This window comes from Bidens hawaiensis, unplaced genomic scaffold, assembly GCF_021521415.1.
Source record: "Bidens hawaiensis isolate Kalapana, Puna unplaced genomic scaffold, B.hawaiensis_p1.1 tig00004617_1, whole genome shotgun sequence".
NCBI classification, from domain to species: domain Eukaryota; kingdom Viridiplantae; phylum Streptophyta; class Magnoliopsida; order Asterales; family Asteraceae; genus Bidens; species Bidens hawaiensis.
This window is the reverse complement of record NW_027491281.1, coordinates 1,133,312-1,152,920: the sequence shown is the minus strand read 5'-3', so window position 1 is coordinate 1,152,920 and position 19,609 is coordinate 1,133,312.

The following is a 19,609-nucleotide window of genomic DNA, read 5'->3' as shown; positions in this document are numbered from 1 at the left end:
GTGTATATTTATGGTACCTAAGTACGTCGAGACGATGCGGTGTCTTGCTAGGGTAACCTAGGTAGAGGCTCGAGTTTATAATGATATTGTTTTAACTTTGTTATTCCTAAGCCAATATGGGCCGAGGCACGCGTAATCCTCGAGGGGTAACAAAGTAAAAGAAAATATTTTCGCGTCAGCATATTCACCAACAAATCTTTGCTGACGTATTTTTATAACATTTTGCAGGTAATCAAGATTAGAGCTTAAAGGACGAAGGCTAAAGAATCCGATGGCTCGGATAATTTTTGTTAAACTTTATTATGAATTAAAAGTTGGTTTTGTAAACATAAAACAAGTAAACGTAAATGGAACTTTCGTTCCATATTTTGTATTATAAATATTTTACAACTTTGATCCTTATGTTTTATAAAGTCTTCCGCTAATTAACCGTAACTCTTATTTAATTACAAATGTGGTACCAACTAATGAGTCGCACTCCTAGGCCCAAGATGGGGGGTGTGACAACAACATAGAAGAAGTTTCTAAGTCTCGTTTCTCTTTAATCTTTGTGAGTGATTCATTAATATTATATGACAACAAAGATTTAGAAAAATTATCATCTAGTTCTAATCTATAAAGACCCCCATCCAAAAAGCCATAACCAAACACTTGAGAATTTATAGAAATAGTAAGTTTGCCACGACCATGAGAAACATCAAAACCGTCCATGTCTAACTTTGGTCCTGATACAAGATTCCGAGTAATCTCAGGAATATATAAGGTATCATAAAGTTTAATACATAAACCAGTTTTCATTATTAATTGTAAAGTTACCACAACCTTGACTTCAAGTTCTTTATCATTCCCCAGTCTTAGTGTTCTATGGTATCTTTCTAGCTTCCAGATTGAAAGGAATCCCTGAGTAGAATTGGTTACATGAACCATAGAACCAGAATCAAACCACCATGTATTAGTAGGAATAGTTAAATTACAGGACTCAAGTATCATAAAGAGATCATTACCTTTCTTAGCTAGCCACTCCTTAAAGTCTGAACAGTCCTTCTGCATATGAATGTACTTCTTACAGAATTTGCAGAAAGGCTTTCTAGTGGAGTTCTGAGAGCTGGTTGAGGCACCTGTATTATTTTTCTAAAATTTAGCAAATTCCTTTCTTGGATTAGTGTTCTTCCTATTCTTGGAACTGGTGGCAAGGTATGCAACTTCAGGTTTGTCCATCTTCATACGCTCTTCTTCTTGCACGCACATAGCAATCTGCTTACTCATGGTCCATTTGTCCTTCTAGGTGTTGTAATTGATTTGGAAAGCTTCATAGGAAGGTGGAAGAGAGGTCATGATGAAGTGTACCAGAAAACCATCACTGATCTCCATGTCTAATCCCTTCATCTTATGGGCAATGTCGTTCATCATCATAATGTGCCCACGAATGCCACTCCTTCCATCGTACTTAGTAGTCACCAGTTTTAGAATAAGAGTACTAGTATGCGCCTTAGACGTTCCCTTGAATTGTTCCTCCACAGAAGACAAATAGGTTTTAGCATTTTCAGAGTCTGGAATGGATACTCTAATGGGCATGCTAATGGAGTTTTTCATAAGCATTAGAGACATGCGGTTACATCTCTTCCATTTTTCGAACAATAAGTGCTGAGCAGGGGTGCTTTCAGTGGTTAGTGCTGGAGGTTAATCCTCGTTTATATCAAATTCGAAATCCAGGAAGACAAGATTAAGCATAAGAGAGTCCTTCCAGGCAGCAAAGTTATCTCCAGTTAATGATGTGATTTCACCATTTGGAGCTGTTATTGGAATTTATATGAGAATGTTAAGATACTAAACTAGAAGAAACTTAGAGTGAACTAGGGGAAACTTAAACTAATGCAAGCATAAATAAGAACCATTTAAATTATGAAGTTGTGATAATAAATATTATTAACATCAAAATAATAGATTAATGTAATTAATAAAATTCTACTTAAATAAAAGATAAATCACCTTTGAGCAGAATTAAATTTTACTTAAGTATATGTGCAAAACAATTGTAACACATCACCTTTGGGCAGAAGTGAAACAACCATTTTAATTATGCACGAGTTAGTTTTGCTTTGATATAGATGTATCGCATCACCTTTGGGCAGAAGTGATACATTTAAATCATGTTTTAATCTAAACTAACATAGCTTGTATTTAGACTTGAATGGTATGTTTGATGTATCACATCACCTTTGGGCAGAAGTGTACATCATCATTCATTCAAGTTAAGCTTTTTATATATGTTGTGAAAGTAATTAATATGAATTTTAAGTATTTACAAAACATTGGTTTAGTTAATAGCAAACAAAAATTATTAAGGGTACTGTTCACAAAAAAATTTTAGTCTCGGGATATTAGTTTTCTAATTTGATGTGTTTACGGGTTTTAGTGTTTTCGGAAACTTAGTGTTCTCCAAAACTGTTTTAGCCGTAAACACATACACCCATAAGTTTATGAACATCTAATAACGTTTAATCTGAATTCTTAGGGATTGTTTGTTTACCCAAGATTTGGTTATAACAATCCGAATATTGAACCAAATTATACTAGGTTTTTGAAAACTGTTTGAACGCGAATAATCATTAATTTACCAGATTTCGAAAAACTGCCAGTTTATATCAGACGCGATTTTTAAAACCGAAAAATTGTTAGGGTTTCTGTCATTCGCGATTTTAATAACGATAATAAAATAAAATGAATTAATAAGAAAAACGAAAATCTGTTAGGGTTTATCAGTTTTCGGATTTTAATCAAAACGATAAATAAATAATACAAACTAATGAAAACAGAAAACTATTAGGGTTTATCTTGTTTTAGTCTATGTCTTCCGGTTTAGATCCTGAGTTTATAGAAGACATGAAGAACTGATTAATCAACAACGCTCTGATACCACATGTTGATCAGTTCTTCAAGTATGTAATAGAAAACATGGATGTTATGATAAACCTACAACTAAAACATACCTGTCACAGCAGAGAGAGTGGCCACGGCTGATGAGTACGATCCAGACGACATGATAGTCAGCTTGGTCGGGTTCCCCTTTAGGATGTATATCAGTGATGGGGATTAGGGTTCTTGAGAAACCGAATATTATAGAGGGAGAGAGGCTCAAGAATTTGTGTGAGGGTTTAGGGTTAAGTTATATGTGATGTTAATTAGTCTCTCCATATTTATATACATCCAAGGGGAAACCCTTGATTAGCAAAAAAGGGTAATTTGGTCCATCAACAATTACCTAGCTAATATAATAATAAGGTATAATTAATTAACATTGATCTATTATAATATAAATGATCATGTAGGCCATACATAAATATACATATCCATATATTTATTCTTACAATATATATACATATATATATATATTTACTATTACAATTCTAAAAAATTAGTTTTTATACATGTCTATGTTTTTTTACACATATGTAAATATGTTAGTACATAAATTTTACACAACTGTAAACTTTTGATTAATATATGTAATACAAATTTTTTATATATAATTTGATTAAACTACCCTTAAATATTGTTAATATATAAAAAAATGTTTGGTTGTTAAGAGTTCCTACGACTCTTAATTTTTTTAGTTTTCTAAGATGATACTAACCATATATATATATATATATATATATATATATATATATATGGTAGGGTTAATGTAAAAAACCATAGTTTTGTGATAAGCATAAGAATAGATACACATCATTGGATCTAGAATCTATGGTTGAGATCGGTAGGTTCCAAAAGTTATATAGTTTCCTATTTACAAGTTATAGTGTCCTATTTAGGTTGCGCACTCTTTTTTAAAATCTTCTCGCACTTCTCACAAAATAATTTTTTTTATTTGAACATTTTTCTATATATATGTGTGTGTGTGTGTGTGTGAGTTATTTAGGTTATATGGTGTGGTTATGAGTGGATGAGAGAGGACCTGTTACTCTTCATTTGTATATTCATAAATACATTGTTCTACTTTACTGATTTTCTAATATTTTTTAAAATGATTGTGATTAATGGAGAAACAAAAGGTAATAATAAAAGATTTAAAAAGTATTATTCGATTGAAAAATGTGGAATAAAATATTGTGATTTTTAATGTAATTATAAATGATGAAAAAAGAGATGTTAATGCTCTAACTAATAGATGTTTCCTTGGGTTATATGAAAATACCTTAAGTGTGTGTGTGTGATTATGTATATATATATATATATATAGAAAATCGTTATAATAAAAATAAGGGGTTTCCTAAAATGGTAAGAAGTAACAATATTTTGACATTATGCATTACATATGATCGTGAAAGAACAATTCTAGGAAAATATGTCGGTTATTGGTAATTTTAAATCGCAATCATTGATTAACATGATCCAATAACTATGATTTATTCCTAGTCTTCTTAGGAAACAACTTATTTTTAGGATAACCCTCCCTATATATATATATAGGGTGAGATATAGAGAGAACTCATTTTAAAGAGAGAACTACTAGAGAATTATATTTAACTTTTTTAAAAACAATAGTTTTTGATTTATTTTTGTTTCCTCCTTCTAACAAGTTGATATTGTTCCTAAAATATTTGTCGATGTAGTGCATATATGCAAGGGATATTGGTTTTTAATGCTCCCAACTTTTACTCTATGGACGATAACACTCCCAACTAACGAATTGTCTCCCATTACTCCCAACTTTCACCCTATTTGTTTATGGCACTCCCGAACTTACGGAACCCTAGCTCCGTTAGTTTTCTTGATGCCATGGAATTTTTTTATTAATAAAAAGTAGGTTGTGGTTCCCACACCATCTCCTTTCTTCAACATATAACCTCAACAATCTCCATTTCCGGCGACCACATTTTCCTAGCGAATTTGATTTTTCCTGTTACCTCGTCTTTCTAACAATGTAGATGGTGCAGAGGTGTAGAAAGATGATGGAGATCATGAAGATGGTGCACCAGTGGAGAGATGATGAAGATGCTGCTAGCTGGAAACATGCGACTCGTTTTTCCGGCGAGAATACGATTCCGGAAGGTGGTTGGCTGAGACACTGGTGGTGGCGTAGGGTGGGGGTTGTGGTTGTTGTGGCGGTGGGTGGTGAAATGATGAATATGGTGCTCGCCGGAAACCTACAACTCGTTTTTCGGGTGAGCAAAGGGTTACCTCGAATTGCTGCTCTATTTTTAACGGTGGAACTCGCTGGAAAAACGCGGAGGCGGTGGCAACCACATTTGATTTGGAACTTTGACCAACAACTACCTCATTTGAGTTTGGGATTTTGACCATCAGTGATGGAGGCGATGGAGGCTGGTGGTAGTGAAGGTTATGAGGCTGGCGGTGGTGGTGATGGTGGCGATAGAGGTTTGAAGTGGTTGAAGTCTGTGGTGGTGGTGTTATGGTGTAGAAGGTGGTGGTGGTGGTGGTGTGTGTGTGTATATACAGTATTTTTTGTTAGGTTCTTATTTTTTTTAAATAAGGTATTTTCACATAGTATAACACATCAACAAAAACAGGCCACATCAGCAAAAAAAGCTAACGGAGTTAGGGTCCATTAAGCTACTTCACCGACACGTTCTACAATCTTAAACGGTCCAATGTACCTTGGACTTAACTTTCCTCTCTTATTGAAACGAAATTCCCTTCCAAGGAGAGACCTTGAGAATTAGATTGTCACCAACGCTAAACTCAATCGGTCGTCGCCGCTTATCAGCATAGGTGTAACATCCTACTTTTGTTAATAATAAATAAAGAAATTTTATTTGTTTAACGATGTGTTAATATTTAACTAAGTTAAAATTTTATAAAAGAGTATGGACTTGGCTAGTGAAAGATGGAATAAGGGATGGTTATGTGCCTTAGGTTCACGGGCATAAGGGAGTATAAATACTCCTTAAACATCCCTAAAACAACACACACAAACACTCTCTAGTATTCGACCAAGGTTAAAGACCAAGAACCAAGCTTGGATTTGATAGATCTTGACTATACAAGCAAGATACGAGCTTATTGTTGAATATCGAAGCTAACCGTAGCCTAAAAACGTAAAAATGTATGTTCTTTACACTTAAAGATTATGTTTTTAAGAACAGTTGCCCTAAAACTTAGTACTAAGGCAAATCGGGTGTAGTTATACCATAAAAACACAAACTTGATGTTAAAAATGGATGTAGTGGACTTGTTAGTATGTACGATTCATGTAAAAGCCCTAGATCTATCCTAAACGGGTTTGGGATCAATAAAGGTTCAAGCTTTATGGATACCCAGACTAGATCTTAGGCAAAGGAAGAAATAGGGATGTTTAGGGGTAATATGATGTTTTAATGAGAATATGGATGATAAAATACATAATGATAATGATAATAAAGGAATGTATAGTAACCAGTAGATGTATTCTAATGGGGTTACCATTCAAATACAAAAGCACAAGTGGGAGCATTCGAATCCTTGCTCCTTCTATCCGAATGCATGAAAGAAATAAAGACAGAAAGAAAAAGGTTCCAAACGAATACAGGTTCTATTACAAACCAATTCAAATATGATACACAAGCTCATGCGAATACATAGTCATTCGAATACAAGTTATATACACAACAAGCCTATTCGAACACAATTTAGTTCATTCGAATACAAGTTACAAGTTGTATGCTAACACATAGCTATTCGCATACAATATTGTTTGAATATAATCCCCTTGATTCCCTTGGAATACAGCCTATTCGAATGCAAGACCCAAGCAAGTTCTATTCAAATGCAAAAGGAATTCGAATACACTAGTATTCGAATACATGGGTGTTTAAATAGTTTAAATAAGGTAAACCCTTAAAATTCAATTCCCTTGGATAACAATCCTATTCAAATGCATGTCCCAGCCAAATTCTATTCGAATATAAGGGTATTCGAGTACACGGCCATGCATTTGAATACAAGGCCATCACAATAGACCAGACTTAAGCATGTTTTGCTGAAACATAAATAATGTGATTAGGAAAAATACTGATACTTATATTTAATGTACAGTTAGCCGAGCCCAGTTAAAGAGAGGAATAACCATTAACAGTGAATGAAACTAGATTCAGGTGAGTTTCTAGCCCCATTTTCTTGTTATGTTTTTGGGGCTGTGTGCATACTTAATGTGAAATGTTAATACACTTACCTTAAGTGGTAAGTGTATGCCATAGATGATTTATTTGATAGATATTATATTGAGGTCATGGATGAATGCTTGTCGATGCGTGAACGATCTTCAGATATTGCACGTATCGCCAAGGAATGTGGTTATAGTTGTATGTATGGTATGTGGAAGCAAGTGTATGAACGATATGCGGGGTCTACGTCTGATATAGTAAGTTAGGATGGCAAATCCTTCTAACTTCTATCAGGCATAGACGTGGGAAGTGATAGTGTAGATAAGGACTATGGACCTGATTAGTGTACCTTAAATGGATATAAAATGTTAAATTATATGTTCCTTAAATGGATAATGAACGTTGATCATTCTATGGATAGTATATAGTGTTCCTTCTATGGATAATATGTAGTGATTCTTATATGGACAATAGTAAATGTTATTATGTTACGTTCCTCTTATGGATATTTATAAAAAGGTTAAGGTACTAATACGTATCTTTGGATACGAGTATGTATGTATATGAATGTATTGTATGTTGCCTTATTAACTAGAACTCACTCAGCGTAGCTGACTTTTAGTATGCACGCAGGTAAATAGATTAAAGCAGCAGTCTTGAGGAAGGCACATGGCATGATCAGAAGAGGCTGACATCCGAAAAAGAATTAGAATGACGTTTTAATACGATGTTTTATGTTATGTTTAAAGATAAGATTTGAATGTTTTGTATTGAATGATTGAAGTTAACGTTTCCGCGAAATGTTTTAATTAACTCTGATTTGTAGAACGGATGACGCCAATGAAGAAACACGGATCTACTCCCCTTAACGGGTCTTAGATCTAATGGATCCACATGGTAGGATCCGGATCACAACCAATACGATATAAGACCAACTTACCGAAGTCCAGTGACGTAAACCTACAAAACCAACACCGTGAGATCGTTACGGGAAGGACAAGAGGGGGGTCTTCCCGTAACCACCCCCGGCGTGAGAATAAGTATAGTGTTGAAGGAGATAAAGTACTTAAGTATACAGTAGGAGTGAATGAATACCTCATGAAGATTGAGAAGGTATTTATAGCCGAAGAATGTGGGAAGGTGATTGGGCCAGCTGTCCTTTTCAGAGGATGCTCTCGTAACCACCTGGACACGTGTACTCAAATGATAGGTTCAGTTATACATCGCATATGCATGTATAACAAACTGAACACGCGTCCTTATGAGATAGGATGATAAATAACCCTGGCCATGTGCACGGTTATAACGGTCTTGCCAGGTGTCTTTTATTCATTGGCCGAGAGATCATGTATTGCCCAAGAAAGCATCTTGGTAAATCTTATAGAAAGTAATTAGTTAATTACAGCTGTCCTGAAGCATCACCTCCTGGTAATTCAGGCGGACGAATACTTTGTCCTGAGGATGACTTCTGAGGGTGCCAGGATGCTTCCGCCCAAGTCATACGGGTGTTCCTTCCTTAGATAGTTATGCGGGTGATTCATATGTTCTGCGGGTGTCTTACGAGGAGGAATCCTCTGACCCGCGGGAGGTTCTTAAGGGTATTTTGGTCTTTTCAGTACCCTACCTCGATAAGTCCCCCAGTCCAGTGTTTCTTCCGCATGAAGCATTTTATGCGGGTGAAATTTTGGACTTAAGGATTTTTTCGGGGATTTTCCTGAAATTTGCAAATTGTGGTAAAGATATTTTTGGAATGGATAACCATACCAAGGGTACAATGTGACAGCTTGCAGGTGCGTGTGTCAGGAAATGTGATGTTTATGTCGGCTGTCATTGTACCTGACTGTTCACCTTTTTGATTTTTCGAATTTTCCGCGTGATGTGGGGTCTGCCGATTGGATCTTACTGTTCTCTCTCCACTGTTCATATCCCATCGCTTTAATTGCGATGGGCATAAATAGTGGAGGTTTCCTTCTTTTGGAAGTTTTATCGCGTTTGTTTTCCTAATATTGTCCTCCTTTTTCTTCCTTAAGCTCCGATTAACCATTCAAGTTTTTCTCACGATTGCTCGTTGTTCTTTATTTCTTGCTGAAGTGATGGCTAGTTGGTCTTTAACTCCAAATATTGACGAAATGGAGGTCTTGGGACCAATCTGAGTACGAGGATTTGATTCGTACTTATGGTATTCCACCGGAATGGGGACCGGAGTTTCCCGTTGCCGGATCCATTGCCAGTATGCCGCCACTTGGCAAGATGGTTGTATAAGCTGACTATTTTACTTACGGGAATTTCCGTTTTCCTATAACCAAGTTTTTATGAGGGTGTTGTGTGGTTACGGGATCCATTTATCCCAACTACACCCTCGTGCTGTTATGCGGATTCGTCATTACCAATTTGTAGGTATGGCACATGATATGTTGCCTCGGTTTGATCGATTTTCCGTTGTTTACCGGATGGTCAATCGAGGTGGGTGGTTCAAGTGCCAACCGATAGCCGATAGGATTATAGGCCATGTTACCGAAAGTGGTTCCAAGAACTGGCACGGAAAATCTTTCTGGATCTTCGAGGATGTCGTGCTGGAGGTTATGGTTCGTCGTCCGGCGAACGAGGCACTCACAGACATTGTCACGGCTTCTCATGAGAGCCGGGAGTGGATCCGCGTCCTGGTTTAGGAACCAACCCCAATGCGGGCGTTGCTCGAGGAAGCCCTTTTATGGGCGGGTTTGAGCCGTTTGTGGCAATCCCCATTCATGGAGCCTGTTTTCATCGGTTTAGATGATCGTAAGTTATCTTCTTTCTTTTTACTCTAAAAACTCTTATGACTGATTTTTTATGTTTTCTCTTTCAGGTCCAGGACCTATGCTAAACTCTCTTTTTGAGGACAAGGGTTGTCCAAGGAAGAGTATTCGCGATGCAAAAGATAAACGCGTTCTTGAAAAGACTAAGGACCACTTTCTTTGTCCTGTGAAGGTGCGTGCAGAACCCGTAGTTTCGGACGCTACCTTTCAATTAGGTGTGTATGTTTTAAACCCTCCTCCGCTTAATGCCCTTACTTCTTATGGAGTAATCGTCATTCTATCATCGAGTGACGATTCTGCAACTCAAGAAGAAGGGAGCTCGGACGATGCTTCTGAATATTCATCTATCTCGCACCTGTTGGCAGAATTGAAGCGAAATAGGACCTTTCGGTCTTCTCAGGCAAGTGATGCGGGCACAAGTACCATGGACACCGGAGAAGAAATGGTAATAAAGAAACGGCGGACCCATCGCCCTAAGAAGCATGAGGTCAGCCTTGCTGAACGCATGAAGAAGATGGCTGGTAAGTATTAACATTTGTCATTTCATTGTTTTCACCGACACTTAAATGTTGTTTTAATGTGTAGATCCATCGATGGTTGTTGGCGAGAATGTTTTGCTAGATAATTTGCTATCGCCAACAACTGAGCCAGAGAAGTAGTCATCTCCTCCTCCGGAAGGAGAAGGAAGATAGGCCTCCTACCCCTCCTGCTGAGACTAATGTAGAGGGTCTGAATTTTCAATCGGGGGATAATGACTCATTGGATTACCTTTTTGAGGCCGGGGAAGCTGCTGGTTTCCAAGAGAACAATCCTGCTGTAAACGCGGAATGCTTCAGAACCCAGGAATCCCCCGCCTCGTCCTCTTCCATAATTTTCTGTCACTACTTCACCTCGACCCACGGGTGGGGGGGGGAGTTTTCAATTTGGGCGGTCATTTTAGTATGCCGTGGAGGCGGCAACACAAGGTGCTCCTCAGCAGTCATCCTCAATCCCTGTTCTCCTCCATGCATCAACCTCTGGCTACTACGGAGAGGCGAATCCAGGGGAGGACTACCATATGTTTTTCCCTAACTAGGATATTGTTAATGGGTCTCGTTTTACTGACACAGATGTTTGTATGGCATTCGTTAACCAGTGTGTGCCACCTGGGGAACGAATTCACCGACGTGGACGTTCTCGTCATGATCTTCATGTAGATTATTCCTCGTCCTTGGCCAATACTTTAGCTTGTGGACAAGAAATATTACAAGAACAGAGAACTATGGGTGGGAAGCTGGGAGAGATGAGTCGAGCTACTGAGGATGCTAAGAAAGAAGCTGAGGACATCGTGTAGTAGCTAGCACAACAAAGTGGAAATTATTAGATGAAGAGGTTGCCCTGAAGAATGAAAAAGATCAGAATACCACTGCTGCCCGTCAATGGAAGGAAGCCTGTGAGAGGAAAAATTCTCTTCTTGAAGCTGCCCGCGGCGATGCTCAGCAGAAAAAATAGAGGACCTGGCCAAAGCACTTGAGGCTAATTCCGCTTTGGAAAGCCAAGTAACCGGCCAAGGTACCAAAATTCAAGAACTTGAAGCAGAATTGAAGCTGCAGAAGGAGCAAGCTGAGCTTAAGGATAAAGGCGCTGCCGAAATACAAGCTGCTTATGACTCGCTTCTACAAGCTCGTGAAGAAGCGTAAGCCCGTGCAGCTGAACCATTAAATGACAAGCAAAAGATAGCTGATAGGTTCCAGGAACTTCAGGAAAGGGCGGAACGTGCTAAGCAAGACCGCCGATGTTTATTGGGTCGAGGAATTGACTCCGTAAGTTTCCCTTATACATTTTTCATCACCCATTTAATGTTGTTGATGCTAATGAATCATTTTTCCTTTGTCATGCCATTCGAAACATTAAAAGAGGTCCTGAGCTAAATGAAAGCTTCGCCTTTTTGCTTACTGCTTCATCCCAGGTCGGCCGCATGACAGGCTTTAACGAAGGGATGATGTATGCTCTAACCAGTCATTCCTTTGATGACCATCCGCTTCATGGCCTTAACATCAAGCAAGAATACAATATGCGTATTAAAGAATACGACGACCCGGTGTTTCTGTTGCAGGGTATGCTTCCAGAGTTTGCCTCCGCCAACTATGGCGTGCAACAATTAAGGATCTATCTGGACAACGAGTCAGAGGATACTCCATCAACAGCTCCGGAAGATGTATCGGCTCCTAATTCTTAGGATAGACTTAATTTTTAAGACTTGTAATTTCTTTTCACATTTTGTAATTATCTTTGACTATGAATTAAAAGGAACTTTTGTCTTGTGAATATTATATTGTATGTAAGATAATATATTTCGTAGGATATGATTTGAATTTTTGCAAGTGGGAAGGTTGTGCTGACGTGGAGGAAAGAGAAATATCATGGGACAACTGATGAGACGTGTACAACGCCCTTTGACAGCCTGTTCACACTTTTTCGTCTTTCCCGTCTGACGTGTGAATCATCTACCGGTCCGCCTTTTCTCTCTCCTCTGGCATGCAGTTAGTCGCATTAATTGCGATGTGTATAAATAGGTCACGCTTGCTTCCCATTCATTCTTATCTTCTACTGATTTTATTTTTTCCTTCTCTATAACCAATCTGAGATCTCCCACTTCGATCTTCCAATTTACAAATCTAAGTTTGACAAATCTGTAGTATAATTCCTTTTATGCAGATGGCTGGTGGTAAGTGTTGGAATTACGTATGCCCGAGACACATACTTATACTAATGTGGCTAACTGTGTTTGATCCAAGTCGGGTCATACCCAATAACAAGCTAGACAACACCAAATGTATTCCTTTAATGATTTGATCATTTAAACGAATACCGAACACTACGTGTTTAGAAAATTGGTTTTCTAAACAAACACACTTGAGGATTTAAATAAATTATCTGGATAATTTGTTTATATAAATTAATTATTTAATTGGTTAAATAATTATATAAATGTATGTACATTTTATAAAAATGAGTTTTATAAAATGAATGGAGATGTTTTAAATGGTTAAAACAAAATACAAAAAAAAAAAAAAAAAAAAAAAGAAAAACAAACAAAACCGGCCACCCATGTGGGGGTGGTGGTTTTACCCAATCAAAATTTAGATGCTCTTTGCATATTAACAAGGGCTCTCTTTTTGATCCTCCATTCAACTCACATGCATTTGTGTCTTGTCCCTTTTGAATTTCAAGTGTAAAAACTCTCTCTTTCTCTCTAAAAATACCCACGGCTCATTTGAGCAAAGTTTGGGGTTTTTGTGAGCTTGTTAAGTGTTCATAAATCCTAGCAAAACAACTTGGTGTTGTCACAAATAGCTTGGGGTATCACACTCTTGAGGTCTTCTTCTTTGGAGGCTTGTCATTCATCCACCATCCCCTTCAACAACCCACTTGTTCTTCTAAAGGTAGAAGAAGGTACAATTTACATTTTGTGAGCATCTTGTTCTTGTAATTTTGATCCTTGGCTTCGGGTTTTAGTTTTAACATAATGGTATGTTCATTAACAAGTTTTAAAATCTAAGCTTCCGTTGCGTTTTCTTGTTAAATATGGTTAACTTGAACTTTGATAATCTTGTATAAAATCCAACAATGGCATCAAGAGCCGGTTACAAGGACTTATGCTCCCTACATGTTCATAGATTTCGGGTTTTTTCATGGGTGAAAAAGGGAGGTCCGAAAATTTGGTGGATTTTACCCCTCATGGTTTTGTAAGATCTTGACATGCATGGAAAGATCTTAGGAAACCATTTAACATTTGGATGTTGAAATATCAAAATTGTAAAATTTGGGGGGGGGGGTGGCCGTAGCCTCTTTGGGGGGGGGGCACCTTTTGTCTTTGTGATATTTTGGGCATTGGTTGCTTAGGTTGCATGCTTAGAACATTTGGTATGTTTGGATGTGTCATAACCGAAACCTAGACCTTGGATGTGTTGATTGTTGTTTTGTGTATGTTGATTATGTTTATTATTCAATATGGTTGTAATAATTCATAATCTTAGGCTTGTGTAATTTATTTATTCATAAGTTGGTATGTAATAAGTAGATTAGTTGCATTTTCTTTTTTTTAGAAAAAAAAAATATGTATTAGGATACATGTTGTAAAAATTGAAGATGCAAGAATTGGTGGATTTGGGCCTTGGACCGAAATTTTGGGCTTGTTGGGCCTCACCGGCCCATCATGGGATTCAAGCCCATTAGGCCCATAAATTTCACTCTTGGGCCCAAGAAGACTTTTGGAAGTTTGGAGCCCATTCACAAGCCCAACAAGAACACAACAACTTGGAAAGGATACTTGAAGCATTTGGATGCAAGATCAAGTGGGAGTCAACATTCCATCCTTGTGTCATGTTTTGTCCCTTAGGTGTGACTTATGACCTATACTTGTTTCGGCTAACAAGTATGGTCAAATTTAGCGGTTTTCGGTTATGACTATATTTTGCATGTGTATGCTTGGTTGTTTGTTTTACTTAATGTAATGTGTGGTTGATAGATATTAGGATATCCAAACCGTCACATAGGAACGACAACAAGCATAAAACGGGTTCTAATATATATTTGGTAATATCGCGTCAATTAGTTTGATTAAATGGGTTTATTAAAACTAAGCGATCATTTACCTATAATAAAATTGGTTTTATTATAACTAGAACCTTAAAAATTGGTTTTCAAAATCGCCATATTTCTAAATGCATGTTAGGATATGGCATAATGTTTTTCAACTAGAATATTTGAAAATTTAAAATCCCTTTTTTCATAATTACCAAGGAAACAAGTCTAACACCATCCTTTTGTATGACACTTAACGTATTAGGGAACTTTAATGGGATAAAGGTCACCTAACCATTTTGAGCAAACTAATATACTTAGGGTAATATTAACATATTTGTGGGATAAAGGTCACCTAACCACTTGTATGTTAATATTACATGTTTATACAAGTAGGACGACTTGAATTGGAAACCGTGTGATAAAGGTCACCTAAGCATGGGATCCAATGGTGTTGATGGGATAAACATGCCAACACGAAATAAGGATTTCGAATGGTCCCATACCTCTAGAAGTTGCAAAGGGTTGCAATTGTCAAGGTTGACTACCTTGTTAAATCAAATAACGGGATAAAGGTCACCTAACCGAAATTTGATTTATCGTTGGATTCTAGAATTTAATTATTATTTTAAAATCTAGAATAAAAGGGTATTAATAATTAAATTGTTTATAATACTAAATAGAACTTTGTTAAATTTTGTAGATGGCCGCTAACAATGCAAACACCTCTACCCATAACACCCGTAACCTATCCTTAAGAACCATCCTTGAAAAGGATCGTCTAAACCATAATAACTTTATGGATTGGTATCGCAACTTGAGAATAGTTCTCAAGCAAGAAGAGATATCATATGTCTTAGACGATCCCATTCCCGACGAGCCTGACGTGGAAAATGAGGAGGCTTATAACGATTGGGTCAAGTACACCAAAGATTCGGTGCAAGCCTCTTGCCTCATGTTAGGGACTATGATTCCCGAAATCCAAAAGGATTTCGAGCATCATGGGGCATACGACATGATAACTCAATTGAAGGAAATGTTCCTTCAACAAGCTAGAGCGGAACGTTTCGAAACGGTTCGAGCGTTTCATGCATGTCGTATGGAGGAAACCCAAACCGTCTCATCTTATGTCCTAAAGATGAAAAGCTACATCGAAAAGCTTCGTAGGTTGAATTGTCCCGTGTCTAATGAGTTGGCTACGGATTTGATCCTCAACTCTTTGACCAAAAGGTTTGAAACCTTTGTCTTGAATTATAACATGAATGGGTGGGACAAAAGCATTGGTGAGCTTCACGCAATGCTAAGAACGGCCGAAGCGGGAATGGGTAAAAAGGCTTTACCCGTTCTAACAATCAATGAAGGAAAAAGGGGACATAACTCCAACCCCAAAGCAAGTATTGCTAAGGGCAAGGGCCACGTCCAAGGAAAGGGAAAGAGGAAAGCCATCATTCCCACCAAACCGAAGGAAAAGAAGCAAAAAGTTGCGGCGCAAGATCCATGCTTTGAGTGTGGAGAGATAGGTCATTGGAAAAGGAATTGTCCGACCTATCTCAATGCGTTAAAAGATAAGAGGGATGCGGGGCATACCTCAGGTATTATCTTTACTATACATATTGAACTAAATGTTATTTCTTCAAATACATGGGTACTTGATACCGGATGTGGAACTCACATTTGCAATTTGTTGCAGGGGTTCAAAAGAAGTAAACAACTCAACAAAGGGGACATTAGTCTCTCTATGGGCAATGGAGCAAGAGTTGAAGTCCAAGCCCAAGGAGACTACATATTAAAGCTTCCAAGTGGTTTGGAAGTAATTTTGAAGAATGTTTTGTATGCTCCTAAGTTAAGGAGAAACATTATTTCCGTGTCCCTTTTAAAACAATGTGGCTTTGATCTTAAATTTATAGATTATGATATTCATGTTTTGATGAATGGCATGTTTTATTTTAAAGCTATACCCATGAATGGTATATATGAAATAGATCAAATTGGTACGTCACATAGTAGTTCAATGTACAATGTCAACACCAAGAAACTCAAGAAGGACTTGGGTGATTCCTATCTTTGGCATTGTCGCCTTGGACATATAAGCAAGAATCGCATGCAAACTCTTCGCAAGAGTGGTATTCTAGAAACAAATGAGTATGATTCATTTGATGTATGTGAATCTTGTTTACAAGGCAAAATGACAAAGCAACCCTTCAATAAAACTTTTGAAAGGTCAAAAGAATTATTGGGTATCATACATTCGGATGTATGTGGTCCTTTTAGACCAATGACTAGGAATGGTGAAAGATACTTCATTACCTTTATTGACGATTATAGTCGATATGGTTATGTGTACTTATTGAAACACAAAGATGAAGCTTTTGAAATGTTCAAAGACTTCAAAACTGAAGTAGAAAGACAACTCAAGACCACAATCAAAGTACTTCGTAGTGATAGAGGAGGTGAATACCTTAGTGGTGTTTTTCAAGATCATCTTAAGAGTTGTGGAATTATTTCACAACTTACTCCACCTGGAACACCACAACATAATGGTGTGTCTGAAAGGAGAAATCGTACCCTATTAGATATGGTTCGATCGATGATGGCTAGAAGCACTTTACCTCTATCATTTTGGGGCTATGCTTTACTTTCCGCTATTCGCATATTGAATATGGCTCCAACCAAGAAAGTGGAGAAGACACCTTTTGAAATATGGCATGGAAAGGCTCCATCGCTATCATTCTTAAGAGTTTGGGGTTGTGAAGCTTATGTAAAGCAATACACCCCAAACAAATTAGAAGTCCGATCCACTAAGTGTATCTTTATAGGTTATCCTAAAGATGATTTAGGATATTACTTTTTCGACCCTAGTGATCAAAAGGTTATTATTGCTCGAAAGGGTAAGTTCTTGGAAACTAAGTTCCTTAAGGAAGGAACTAATAGTAGAACAGTGAAACTTGATGAGGATCAAGAACCACAAGATGATACACAATTGGTTGATACTAGCACTCAACAAGAGGTTGTTGAAAGTAATCAAGTGGTTGATCAAAACACACAAAACGTTCGCAGATCTGGTAGAATTAGCAATCCACCTGAAAAATATGGATTTTTTGTAGAAGGTTGCTACGTGGTAGATTCGGATGAACCGACCACATACCGTGATGCAATGTCCAAGAATGATTGTGACAAATGGCTTGAAGCCATGAACGTTGAGATGCAATCCATGTATGACAACCAAGTTTGGGAATTGGTTGAACTACCACTCAACTCCAAAGCTGTTGGAAGTAAGTGGGTTTTCAAAAGAAAAACTGATATGCATGGAAACTTGGATACTTATAAAGCAAGACTTGTAGCTAAGGGTTTCACTCAAACTCAAGGGGTTGATTATGATGAAACTTTTTCGCCTGTGGCAATGCTAAAGTCTATTAGGATATTATTTGCCATAGCTGCACATTATGATTATGAAATTTGGCAAATGGATGTCAAGACCGCTTTCCTAAATGGATATCTTGAGGAAGATGTCTATATGGTTCAGCCTGAAGGTTTTGTCGATCCAAAACATCCTAATAAAGTATGCAAGTTAAAGAAATCAATCTATGGATTGAAACAAGCATCTAGAACTTGGAATCATCGTTTTGATGAAGAAATCAAAAATTTTGGATTCATCAAGAATGCTGATGAGGCTTGTGTGTATAAGAAAGCTAGTGGGAGTATAATTACCTTCTTAGTATTGTATGTCGATGACATTCTACTATTTGGAAATGACATTCCAACCATGGAAAGCGTTAAGGCTTGGCTTGGAAGTAGATTTTCAATCAAGGATCTTGGTGAAGCTGCCTATATTTTGGGAATAAAGATCTATAGGGATAGGTCAAGGCGCTTGATAGGTTTGAACCAAAGTACATACATTGATAAAATCTTGAAAAGGTTCAAGATGGAAAACTCCAAGAAAGGTTGGGTACCTATTCAAAGAGGGACTATATTGAGTTCAACTCAATGTCCAAGCTCAAAGGGTGAGCAAGAGATGATGAAACAAATCCCATATGCTTCTGCTATAGGATCCATCATGTATGCAATGATATGTACTAGACCGGATGTGTCATGCGCTTTGAGCATGACAAGCAGATACCAACAGAATCCAGGAAACAGTCATTGGATGGCTGTTAAGAACATATTGAAATACCTTAGGAGAACTAAGGATATGTTTCTGATATATGGATCTGGTGAAGAGGAACTCGCTATAAAAGGTTACACGGATGCGAGCTTCCAAACTGATCGAGATGATTCTCGATCACAATCTGGGTATGTGTTCACTCTTAATGGAGGGGCTGTCTCTTGGAAGAGCTCAAAACAGGAAGTGGTAGCATTGTCCACTACAGAATCAGAATACATCGCCGCTTCATTGGCAGCTCAGGAAGCTGCATGGTTGAAGAAATTCATTACTGATCTAGGGGTGGTCTCTACCACTCAAGACCCCCTAGAAATCTTTTGTGACAACGAGGGTGCGATTGCTCAAATCAAGGAACCTCGTTCGCACCAAAAGACAAGGCACATAGAGCGGAGATTCAACTACATAAGGGATGAAGTTGAAAAAGGAAAGATATGTATTCGCAAAGTTGGAACTGATCAAAATCTTGCGGATCCATTCACGAAGCTCCTAGAAAGACCGAAACATGAGCGTCATGCGAGTGGCTTAGGTCTTCGATATTCTAGTAATTGGATTTGATCTATTTTGTATTTACGTTTAAAAGACTTTTGTAATTTAACTCTTTTATATGATTATGGAATCTTGAGTTAAATTCTAATTTTGCATGTTTAAACCATGAATAAGTTATCTTATTCTAAAAGTCCGTAGTCGATCACATTTGTGGGAACAAATATGAAGCAAGACTATTATGAACTAGGATTGGTGGATATTCATAAGGAATGAATATGGAGCATAGGTTTGCTGCCAAGGTTCATAGATATTTGTGGGATACGAATATTGGACTGACCCGCTCTCAATATTACTACATGGAGTCAATGGACCTGATCATTAGTAATTTTGAGTAAAGGAGAATTTCATATTATCCTTAGACCTGAGATGTATACTGGGTCTTGATTTTCACCAAGTATTACACTTTGACTCTCCCCTTCGCTATTCGTAAAAGATGG